Source organism: Crotalus tigris, unplaced genomic scaffold (genome assembly GCF_016545835.1).
Source record: "Crotalus tigris isolate CLP2741 ecotype Arizona unplaced genomic scaffold, ASM1654583v1 scf7180000017947.1575755, whole genome shotgun sequence".
In the NCBI taxonomy this organism is placed as follows: domain Eukaryota; kingdom Metazoa; phylum Chordata; class Lepidosauria; order Squamata; family Viperidae; genus Crotalus; species Crotalus tigris.
This window is the reverse complement of record NW_024096739.1, coordinates 18,699-31,240: the sequence shown is the minus strand read 5'-3', so window position 1 is coordinate 31,240 and position 12,542 is coordinate 18,699. Positions and strand designations below refer to the sequence as shown.

Genomic DNA, 12,542 nt, shown 5'->3' with positions numbered 1-12,542 from the left:
CTAATGCCTCAGACTGCTGCTCCGCCTCTTTGCCACTCAGGGATTTCTGAACAGGTAAAGTTGAGCCTGCACCTAGGACTGAAGTATAGAATTCTCTAGCTTTATCAACCGTATTCAATCTATAACGTGTCCCCGCATGGCTCAAAACAATACCCATCGGGATTTCCCATCTAAATGGCATCGATCTAGCTTTAAGCTCATTAGCTAAGAAAGCAAAATCTTTCCTGCTTCTTAAAATTTTTGATGGGATTTCCTTTAGTATGATAACATCTTGGGCAGCTATCTGAAATCTTTTATTATAAAAGGCTTGTATGATCTCATTACGCAGAGACTTCTTCGTAAAATAAATCACCACATCTCTAGGCAAATTCTTCTGCTTAGCAATCCAAGAGTTAAGCCTATACACTTTTTCAACTTCTCTGCGTAATTCTCCTTTGTCCATATCCAAAACCACAGCCAAATCAGTAAGGACCACCTCCATCAGATCTTGATTCATATCTTCCTTGAGGCCTCTAATCCTCAAGGCATATTCCATCTGCCTATACTGAAACATCAGAATATCTTCTTGTGAAGTCTCCACCTTCCTTTCCACATCTTGAATTTTATCATCAAAGGAGTCAACTTTATCTTCAACTTCCTCGAGTCTTGCATCCAGCTTAACCACCACTGTAGCCAAACCTGAGACTGCTGCAAGTATATCTTGTCGCAAAATATTATTGTTATTTTCCAATTGATCCTTTATCCCACTTATCTCTTCTTTGAAGTCAGATTTAATTTCTGATTTAAGCTGTGTAGTAAATTGCTTCATTTCCTCGCTCATTTGAGCTACAGCCTCTCCCATTATACCTCTAGCCTCTTGTGCTGAAAGTCCAGGCAAAGGAGGGGAGGGTGGTGGCTGTGCCGGTGGTGCGTGTTTAAGTTGTTGTTGTGGTTGTGCAGTAGAAGTTATAGGGGAGGAAATCACCTTGGATGTTGTAGAAGGCGGCTGTCTCTTTGAAGCCATTTTAAATAACACAGTTCTCACTTCCCTTTCCCCCCCAAAAAAAAGAGATGAGGGGGAAAGAGAGAAAATTTTACTTTTAAAAGAGGCAGCAAAAACACTATAATCCTTAAAAATCCAGAGAAAAAAGACCAAGAAAAAAAAATCAAAAAAGAGGATTCAATACCAAAAGCAAAAGTAAAGTCCAGTCCTTAAAAGGAGAAAGTGAAACAAAAGACAAGGGCAAAAAAACTCCGTCACTTTCAAAACGCCATCTTAATTCCTTCTCCACAGTAATAAAAAAAAAGGAGAAATAATCAGAACTAAATAAAAAAATAAACACCTAAATTATATAAGAAAAAATCCTTTAAACTGCTCTGTCCGTTTTTTAAGAATTACTCACCAACTCTCTATAAGCACGGAGATAGAAGCGGCAGTTTCTTTTGCTTCCTAGGAAGCAAAAACAGCTGGGAGGCGGAGACAGCAAGAGCTCCGAGGGAACACTCCTTTCACCCCCTCTAGAATTAAATCCAGAGAGGGTTCAGGGGTTCTACCTCTACTCTTGCACTCTCTGTCCCTTCCCTTTGCCCGGGAAGGGAATTCCAAGCCGCGGGCCAGCTGGTGCGCGCTGCGCTCCGCGGCTCTGACACTTTCCCAGCTGGACGGCTAGAGGATAGCCGCCATTGTTGTCGCTCCGTACCGGAAGCCCCCCTCTATTTCAATGTACACCAGTCAGATTAGAAAAGGAATTCTTTCAAAATTTCAACCAAACCATACTTAAATTCATTTGGCAAGGGAAAAAAATCAAGGATTAAATTAAAATTATTACAGGATGCTAAGGAAAAGGGGGTCTTGGCCTCCCCGACCTGGAAAAATACTATCAATCTACAATTCTACTATGGATGCGGGATTGGATTAGACTGGAAAATCGAAGATTATTAAAACTGGAAGGTCATGACATGCAGACTGGATGGCATGCCATGTTATGGGATGAGAAACATAAAGTTCACCAGTACTTCCGGAGGCACTACATTAGACGGGCACTAATAGATGTATGGGCCAAAATCTGGTGATAGAACTATAGGCAAGTTCCCAATTGGATTTCAACACTAGAAATGTATATACACCCGAGGTTCATTCAGTTGGGGAAAGTAATAACCTATAAAAACATACTAGATGAGAGAGGAGAATTAAAATCGAGGAAATATCTCCAAGATGCAGGGATAGAATTAGATAGAATTCAGTATCGATCTGCTTATTTAGCAAGAACTGTGGGAAAGAAATAGGAAACTCACTCTAGCTACTTCGTATAAGGAAAATCTTTACAAAAGGAGCATTGGCTTACCTGAACGCCTTTTCTCAGCATGATGATGAAGAATCCACCAATGGGTTATTTCAGTCCTCCTGCCCCAAAAGACCAAGTTGTCAAGTTGTCACGCCTCCTCATTATCTGGGACCTCCCAGTTTTCATCGATGGGTGAAGCCATTGACAACAGTCCGACATGATGACTCTCAGCAGGTAATAAAAGAAACTAACAGAACAATAACCCACCCGGACCTGACTGACCTCTGATAGGGGAGGGCATGGATTCTTCATCATCATGCTGAGAAAAGACGTTCAGGTAAGCCAACGCTCCTTCTCCAGCATGATGACTGAAGAATCCACCAATGGGACGTACCAAAGCTTCTCAAGTCCCTAAGGGTGGGAGTCAGTAGGGGCCGGATCCCCAGATGGTGTGACTACTTGTTGTAAGATGGGTCTACCAAAAGCGGCCTCAGCTGAAGCAAATTTGTCTTAAACGATAATGCCTAACGAACGGTGATGGCGATGACCATGTCACCGCCCTGCAAATATCCTCAATTGACGCCTGAGTTGCCCATGCTGCCGTTGTAGCAGCACTGAGTGTAAAGTGTACCGTCACATGAGGAGGAACTGGCAAGGCAAGTGAGACATGAGCGCTTGAAATACAGGCCCTGATCCACCTACCTATGGTGGAAGCTGATACTTTTTGTCCCATTGACAAAGGCTGGAAGGACACAAACAGGGCCTCCGACTTACGGAAAGGCTTCGTGCGCTTGATATAGCAATGTAAGGCTCTCCTTACATCCAGAGTGTGCCAGCGTCGTTCCAATTCATGTGACGGGTGAGGGCAAAAGTTTGGGAGGATGACCTCCTGAGCCCTATGGAAAACCGTGTTAACCTTTGGGATGAATGAAGGGTCTAGTCTATGGACCACCCTGTCCTCATGAAACATGCACAGGTCCTTCCTAATCGACAAGGCAGCTAATTCTGAAATACGCCTGGCCGAAGTAATGGCAATTAGGAAGGAGATCTTGAGCGACAGGTTTCTCAATGAGCACATTTTGAGTGGTTCAAAGGTAGATGATGTTAGTGCCTGAAGAACTTGGGGTAAATCCCAGGAGGGATACCTATGAATCATGGGCGGTCTGGTATTTGTGATCTCAAGGAAGGCCCGAATGGCCAGATGCCGTGATAAAGAGGCCGAGGAGTCCCATGACAGGATCGAGGACAGAGCTGCTAACTGTCTGCATAAGGTGTTGAGCGCCAATCCCTTGTTGACGCCCTCCATTAAATATTCCAGCACCCTGGGAATCGTCACCTGTGATAGACTTATGTGCTTCTTGTCACACCAATGACAGAAATTTTTCCAAGTGTGGTCATAAATTCGGTTCGTTGCCGACCTCCTGGCCGCCTGTATCATATCAATCACCTCCGCCGAGTAAGATTCCCCGGTTAGGGTGCGGCGTTCAAGTGCCAGGCGGTCAGTTGAAGCCATTGGGGGTCTGGATGTTGGAGATCCCCCTGTATTAGCGTATTTGGGCGTCTGGAATCCTCCATGGAGCTGAGGATGAAAGACTCACCAGATCCACGAACCATGGTCTCCTGGGCCAGTAAGGGGCGATGAAGATCACTTCCGCCTGCTCCTCCAGGATCTTCCTGATTACTGCTGGAAGTAGAGGCAAATTATTTGGCCTCCCCAAATAATTTGCCGCCCTTAAAGGGGGCTGTGGCCGCGCGCCACTTATGTTTACTTTCAGCTCTCCAGTTTTTTAACCACAGAAGTCTTCTAGTGACCACGCTGGAGGCCATTGCTCGTGCTGAATGTTTGGCTGAGTAAAGGGAGACATCAGCCATATATTTGGATGTAGCCAATATTTTGGTTAAGTCCTGATGAATCCTAGTTTCCTCCAACAGGATTCTGACCGATACCTGACCGATCCAGTGAAGGCCTTGTGGCGGCTGTAGGTACTGCTGAAGATGGAGGCCCTGGAATGGGAGATGTCTGCTGGTGACCCGCTGACGCCATGGCTTGGCAGACAGCCTGTGATATCCACAGTTGGAGCTGGTCAGAGACAGACTGCTCTAGCAAAAGCCTTAACTCCGCAGCAGGTGGTGTGATGGCAGCGGTGGGATCTGCTGACAGACCTGGTAAATTACGGTCCTCCCCAAATAAGGGTGGTCCTACCTGACCAAGGGTTCGAATCAGGACCTGCTGATACACCATCTCATGCGACCACGCTCTGGATGTGGACAGTTGAGGCGCTCCCATGTCCGGTGGTGTGGAGGTCAACAGTGTGAGACCTTTCTCAGCAGACAAGCGTTGGGCCCGGGAGAATTGCTTCTCTAGGGCTCTGTGTGTGCGGTCGGCCAGCCTGTCGCTTGCCGTGCTAGCCCTCCTGCCGTGCTTAGATTTACATTTGGCCTTACCTGAAGGTGGCTCGGGTGCCGGCTCAGCTAGGGCAGAAGTGACATCCATGTCCATGGGACGTGGCTCAGTTGGTTCTGCCATTTCCATCGAGATACAACCCAAAGTTGCCTTTGGCCTGACTCGGTCTGCAAGGGACTTCACGTGGATTGGCATGAGTCGGTTCACTGGCTAACCTGAACTCATGCTCGGCGCTGAAGTGCAAGTCTCCCCACAATGGTAGGCGATGAAATCACACATGTCCCACAATAGTGGCGATGGTCAGGATGCTGGAGCAGCCACTAGATGCAGAGGGGCAGAACAAGCACTATGGCGACCAGGCCTGAAGAACCGAAGCTGCTGCTGATTCCACACTTGTGCTCATAGGTGTCTTGATTTCTGAAACTACTACTCAATAAAAAAGGGAATCAATAAAGTTTAGTAAACTCTGTTAACCCAATGCAATTTACTGCTCTAGTCTCCCCCTTATTAATTTATCCAATTTTTTTAAAACACAAAATGCCATTTCCCGGGAAACTATGTCTCTAAAATGGCGGACCTTAATAGATTCCCTGAAGGAGAACAAGATGGGGGAGGGGGGAGGTGAGGGAGGGAAACTCTGCTTCAGTTCCAGGAAGCTAGCAACGGTGGGACTAGTTGAGGCTTTCAGATCCAGGTAACGTTGCTGAGAATTGTGCCTAACAGCTGTTAGGCGTGAAAAATGTTGCCACCGCACCACGAGGCTCCGATGTCTTTAGCGGCAGCCACAAGTCAGTACAAGCTCACAACAGTATTTTCCCCCTGTCGCTAGCTGAAGCAAGCCCTGAGATCAACTGGTAAGCAGAAAAACTTTGTGAAAAGAGACCTTCGCGAATCCAAAATAGCGGCCGCTAGAGGAATTCCTGACTGAGCCCGGTCAGGGAGAAGCCACGAGGCTTGAAAATGGCGGCCACCAAGCAAGGCAATTGTATGCACGTTGCTGGGAAGATACAAGTAACCCCCTTACAACCCCCACGAAGGGAAAAAACTCTCCCCACTTTTTAAGCCAATTAGTCTGATGATTCAGCAGAGTGCTGAATTCAGGGAAGGGGAAGCACCACCACCCCTGCTAGAAAGAAGTTCTATCCTAATCCTGAAGGGAGAGAAAGATAGAAACAAATCACTCAGAAAGGGAAATAAACTCCACTAATACTGCTAACTTTTGAAGAATCCACTAATAAATCATAAATCTAATCAGACCTGCTCCAATGAGAGAGAGAGAGTCAAGAAATCACATCGTCATGGGCGAAGATCAAGATGAAAACTGGGAGGTCCCAGATAATGAGAAGGCGTGACAACTTGACAACTTGGTCAGATTGGGCAGGAGGACTGAAATAACCCATTGGTGGATTCTTCAGTCATCATGCTGGAGAATGTTCTAATTCCTCTTGTGCATGTAGCATTGTGTTTTTTTTTAGTTACAAAAAGATCCTCCAAAATTTAATGTTGCAAGGATTTCACAATCATGATAAAAGTTGTTAGAATTACAGTATGTTATACACACCTAAATGACATAATTTGTTTTACATATTAAAAACTGGGGAATCAATAAGGAACTTTCCATCCACTCCTGTTGTTATTTGTACCTCACATTATGGAGTATTACTGAGTACTTTCCCCAACGATAACATTTCCTTGAAATAGAAACAATAGGTACAATTCAAGATGCTGGTTATCATCTTTAAAGCCCTACGTACCTTGGGGCCAGGCTATTTGAAAGACTGTCTCTCCCCTCTCACATCCACCTGGCCCACCAGGATGGGAACTCAGGACAGGGTACCATCGAATAGAAATATTACAGGTAGTCCTCAACTTACAATAGTTCATTTAGTGACTGCTCAAAGTTACAACGACACTGAAAAAAGTGTCTGATGACCATTTTTCACACTTAAAACTACTGCAACATCCCCATGGTCATGTGATCAAAATTTAGAAACTTGGCAATTGACTCATATTTATGACGATTGCAGCATTCCAGGGTCATGCGATCACATTTTGCAATCTTCTGACAAGCAAAATCAATGGGGAAGCCAGATTCACTTAACAACCGTGTTACTAACTTAACAACTGTAGTGATTCACTTAACACATCTGGCAAAAAAGATTATAAAATGGGACAACAATCACTTAACAAATTCTCCTTTGGGTTTTAGCTTCTCTTATTTGGTAAACAAGCCCATCCCACAAAGAAATGGTCACTTGTTAAAATGTTAATATCTTCTCAAACAAAAAACAAATCTTTTTATTTCTCGTTGGCAGATAGAAATAGTTTTCTTTTCTACTTCTGCGCTGTCAACTTTTTTAGCTAACAAAGAGTTCCATCTTATAACAGCACATTCAGACAATGGATCCATTTCATAAGTAGCAGTAAAAATAATAATAAATAACTATTAGTTTAATAAAAAAATGTTTTGGAATTCAAAACTTACAGAGCATCCAAACAGCAGCCTCACACTAGTAACAGAAAACCAAGGAGAAGCAACCAATAGTCAACAAAAGTGGGGAGAGGAAGGAGATTGTAGAAAAGTCTGCAAAGGACCACAAATGTCCCAGAAAAAAAGAGAAAGCAGCAAGTGTTTGAACCAGTAAGTTCAGTCAAGTTAGATAAATATGCAAGTTATTAAAATATTTGATGAATTCATCAAACAAACAAGACTAGGTCATTCCAGCCAGGCTTCTTCAGAAAGGCCTTATCCAGAATTGTTAACAGCATGGGGGAGAGGAACCAAATCCAGTGGAGATATAACTTCTTCTGACATGTCTAAAATGGCTAGAGCTGCTCTTGCATCGCACAGGAAGATGCATGGTCTAAAATCACATACCAAGATAATTTGGGAAAAATTGGACGTGGCACAGAATCTGGACAACTCTGAGCAAGAAAAATCTAATATCATTTATTCAGCAATAAACCACAACATCTTGTCACAGGAGAAACGCAAACTAGGTCTCAGGAGATAATGGGGTTTAGTACTTAAAAGATATTATTGGACACAGCAAAGTGACATTACTTTGACAAGTGACACAACAGTCAAGTGAGAAAGACTCATTTAACAACAAAAAAAGTAGCAAAGGAGAGAAAGAGATTGTCCATGACATCGATTGTTTTAGAGGTTATTTTGGTGTTTATTTCTCCCCAACAATATTTTTTTTAGAAAATTTTCTAGGTGTAGTCTTTAATAAGTCATTTGGTAAGTGGAGCAGCCATACAAGGTGATATGTTTACAAATAAATAAATACAGGCCTTCTATGCCCTGAGTGCTTTCCTGCAATCATTGGACCTCAGGTATAATAATGTACCATCAAGATTAAGGTTTCCTAGCTGTTTTTTGCCATTGTTTCAAAAGTAGCATATTCAGCTTCAATTCAGACTGAATTTACCAAGTGAATTAGCAGGTTTAAATAAAAGTTTCCAGGAAATTGCCTCATCATGAATCAGATGGCTAGTACAACTTCCTCTTTATTTTCTGTATTGTTGCCAGTGGCTCCTAAGGTTTTATATAAGACTTTTTCCTGCCCAACCTAGTGCTGTCATTTATTAAATGTGAAAGCCATTTGCTCTATTGATCCTTTCTTAAGCACAGCTTGTTTTACAGTATTCCTTTTACTATTTGTCCCTTCACTGCAAATAGTATAGGCCAGGGTCATTACTGAGAGCACTCTACAGTCAGTATCTACCAGCCCATTTGCAAGTTGTCAGTTACATTCAACCCTGGCACCTGAACAACAATAAACCCTTTTGAGTAGTAGGATAAAATTTTGTTGCATCATACTTTCTCTGCATATTTCAATAGAGCCACTCCTACAAACTCACAGGGCCTCTGTAAAAAAATACCCTTTGGACTTTTCTTTGGGCTGAAATGACATATAAATTGCAGGAAGGGAGAGAAGGAGTTGGTGATAATCATACATAATGTCAATTTGGTGTAATGATTAAGGCATCAGTAGAACCAGGGAGACCAGGAGTTCTAGTCCTGCCTTAGGCACAAAGACAGATGAGGGGCTTTGGGTCTCTCTCAGCCCTAAGAAGAAGGCAATGGCAGACTACTTCCATAACCTTTGCCCAGAAAACTGCCCAGACTCATCCAGCTACCAAGGGTCAACACCGACCCAAAGGCACTCTCCTGCAAAACCCTCTCCCCCATCAAACTAGCATCTGTAGAGCCTCCCAAAGACTTATTTTGTTGTGCCATATTTTATGAACTTATCTTTAGTGACCATTCAAAGTTACAACAGCACTGAAAAAAGGGACATGGCCATTTTTCACATTTACGACCACTGCAGCATCCCTATAGGTATGTGATCAAAATACAGACGCTTGGCAATTGACTCATATTTATGATGGTTGCAGTATCTTGGGGTCATGTGATCATCTTTTGCAAATTTCTGACAAGCAAAGTCAATGGGGAAGCCAGATTCACTTAACAACCAGGTTACTAACAACTGCAGTGATTCACTTAACAACTGTGATATGAAAGGTTACAAAATGGGGCAAAACTCACTTAACAACTGTCTTGCTTAGCAACATAAATTTTGGGCTCAATTGTGGTCGTAAGGAGGATGTGGGATGGTAGCACTGGCTGCTTTCAAAATAATCTTACTGTACTCAGGAATTTAGTTCGTGATGCCAAATGTGAAAAGAAAAAATATCTTTGTGCAATTAAATGTCATCTATTTTTTTCTTTAGCTTTAAATATTTCATTTAATGCTTTTCAAATATTAAGTTGGTCCTGAAGGCCAGACATTAATTCTCTCTAAAGACAAAGGATAACACACAGTTTTAAAAAGACAAGGATTCGATCTAGTCAATCCTTGTTTTCTTATATTGTTTCACATAACGATACCTCATGAGATATTATCATAGCATTTTTCTTAATAAATTTATAAAGGAAAATCTAGGCTTTTTGTATTAGCTGGTTTCAAACAAGGCACTAAATCATAATCTGGTTTAGTATTATATGAACCTACACACAAAGCATTTATTCCTATTCAAAGAAAATCACTAAAACTCACAAAAAGTTATTTTTTTATATTTGGGATGTTTTAATTTTAACTATAGAATCACTTTTTTAGACAGGGCACTCTCTCAGGGCCACTGACATTATTAAGAAAAAAAATTTCAAAATTGATCAAAACTGGTTTCCTTCTGGCAAATATCTCCCTAATGCGGCTGTACATTTTGCAACTCTTCAATGCATGTCTTGCTCCTATCTTGTTTTAAACACAAAACAACTTCAGAGTCTTCTCCATCTGGAGAAACAGTAATATAGATCAGGGGTCCCCAACCTTGGTAACTTTAAGACCTGTGGACTGGCTAAGGAATTCTGGGAGTTGAAGTTCACAAGTCTTAAAGTTGCCAAGGTTGAAGACCCCTGATAAAGATACACTTGAATATTTAACATTCAGAAGCTTGTGGATCTAAGAAACCTTTTTAGATAATTATTTAAAAATGGCAGTAATTAGTGTTCTTACTAGGATCACTGTGGGAATGAAAATGGGTCCAACTGACTTTTCCAAACCAGCATAGGGGTGTTTCAAAGGAAAACACTTGATTTTTCTCCAGAATAATTCCCACACTTACAAAAAAATTAAGCATTATTAAAATAGAAACTGTAATCCAATACAACCAGAATGCACTAGGCTGTGATGGTATAAACAATCATTCAAACTGACAACCAGATTTTCAGGAAAAACAAAGGTTAAATATTAACTATGTTTGTGAAAGTATAACCAGAAACGGTAATGGAAAGCAAAAGCTAAATAATATATACAGACTATATAAATATATCTTTCATACAGAATTACCCACTTCACATAAAGGTAAATTGAATCAAGGAAAAATATCAAAGAAAAGGAAAATAACCCTTTGATGCTATGAAAACCTAGTGAAAGAAAGGGCTAAAATATTATCTCTCACTATTAGAGAAACATTTCTCTATTATATTGTTAGTAATATATATCCTTATTATTTTCACACTTGGAATCTCAAAAACTCAACCAAAATTTAATGGATTTGTTTTAAAGGATCCCATTCCTGGGAACAATTTTTTCTATGTCAGAAATGTTGGATTACACAATTGCATATTATGAAGAGGCTCATTCTATAATTCTGGACATATTTCCTCAAAAAGAAGTCACCTTCAATTCACAAGGAAGTAGGAACAGAAGTAAAATCAAATAATTCTTTCTGCAACAGAGAGTTTAAGAAAAAATAAAAGAAACATTTCTTTACATTCTGAATACAATGAAGGTACAACATCCTTTAATTTTAAGACTGGAATTGAGGAAGCAATTGCAGAATTTAATTATTGTAAGTAAAAACTATAGCTATGTACTCAAGTTACACTCTGTCATGATGGAATAAAAGATAAAGCAATTCTTTTTCAAAATTAATTCCATAAACCACATGGGTTTGGAGCATTGATCTGCTGCATACAGGCTACACACAATTCTCCCCGTTTTTGTGATCAAATTTTTATAAACTATTAACTTATACAGGGAATTCCTGGGTATTTTGTTTTGTAGAAGCTACCATAAACATACAGAGCATCAATGTAAACATACAGACACACAGAATAACCTTATTCCTGGAAAGATCATTAATTTTAGTACACTCACATAGTTCACATCGGCAGCGATCCAATTCTAATCTTGTTCAACTAATTCTCTTAACAATAACATTTTTTAAAAAATGTATCAATGTTTTTTCCACATTGCAAGATACACGAAAAAAGCAATTACATTAAAACTTAAAAAAGCTTTGTAATGCATTTATATTCTTATAGGGATCTTTTTTGTTATTAGAACACTTAAGCTGTGATTAATCAAACCTATGAAAATGTATTAAAAATTGAAACTCATATTCTTTATACCAAGAACCTGAAACCAAAGCCCCATCAGGCTGAAATTCTTAGTGACCTAAACCTATCTTACAAAAATTATTAGACTATCTTCAGAATATTTTTAAAATGTAAGAACTGGTCCTATTCTTCACCATTCCTCAATGTTTTTTGCAGATTTTTTTTATATCACCAGTGTTTCCTGTCATTATAGTTTCTCCCTTAATAATTGTTGTTATTATATTTTTAACTCACCTTCTTATCTGTTTGAAAATTGGTAAGGTACAGTTAGGAAGAAAATGACCCTAATAGTAATACAATATTTATAATTTTTATTTTAATTAAAAGTTCAGGACTATGAATTTTGAATCTTGATTAGGAAACATTCTCATTTAAGCAGTGAAACTCCAGGATAATGTCTTTCTTAAATTATCACTCTACTCATGCAAATTACAATGTAATCTGTAAATTGCCAATATAAAGCTTTCGTTGGGAATAACCTGCTCTTCCCCAAAAATCGATCTATTGAGTTGTTTCCCCTTATCTTGGGCAAAGTCATTAATTTGATACAAACACAGTATTAAGGTATGGTGTATTTAAATATAACCTTGCTAAATAAATCATAATTGGCTGGATCTATGTACCATATTAAGCCCTAATTAATGAGTTACATATTTTACACCACGTGGCTGAGACAAAAGTATGAACACAGCCTTTAACTGCACTTACACATTATATCTCATCTTAAAATATTTATATTTTCATGATTTGTATGCAGCTATCATCTATTTTCATGTGCATCTACTTTCATGTTTGCTAAGTGGTTAGAGAAGCCAAAGTGGCACAAATTACATTTAGCTAAATGTGCTATTTAACACAAGATGATGCTATTTCACACCTTCACATAAGGTACTAAGACCCATAGAGTGGTTTGTGATGAACCAAATCATCAAAATTCTGTAAATATTTAGCAAACCACAGA

At 40.1% G+C, this 12,542-nt stretch overlaps 1 protein-coding gene across 1 annotated transcript in view; it reads right to left on the bottom strand.

Moving 5' to 3' along the window:
- The window catches only part of SLC9A8 (solute carrier family 9 member A8), a 69,681-nt gene that overhangs the window by 52,682 nt on the left and 4,457 nt on the right, over positions 1 to 12,542 (bottom strand). The window lies entirely within an intron of this gene.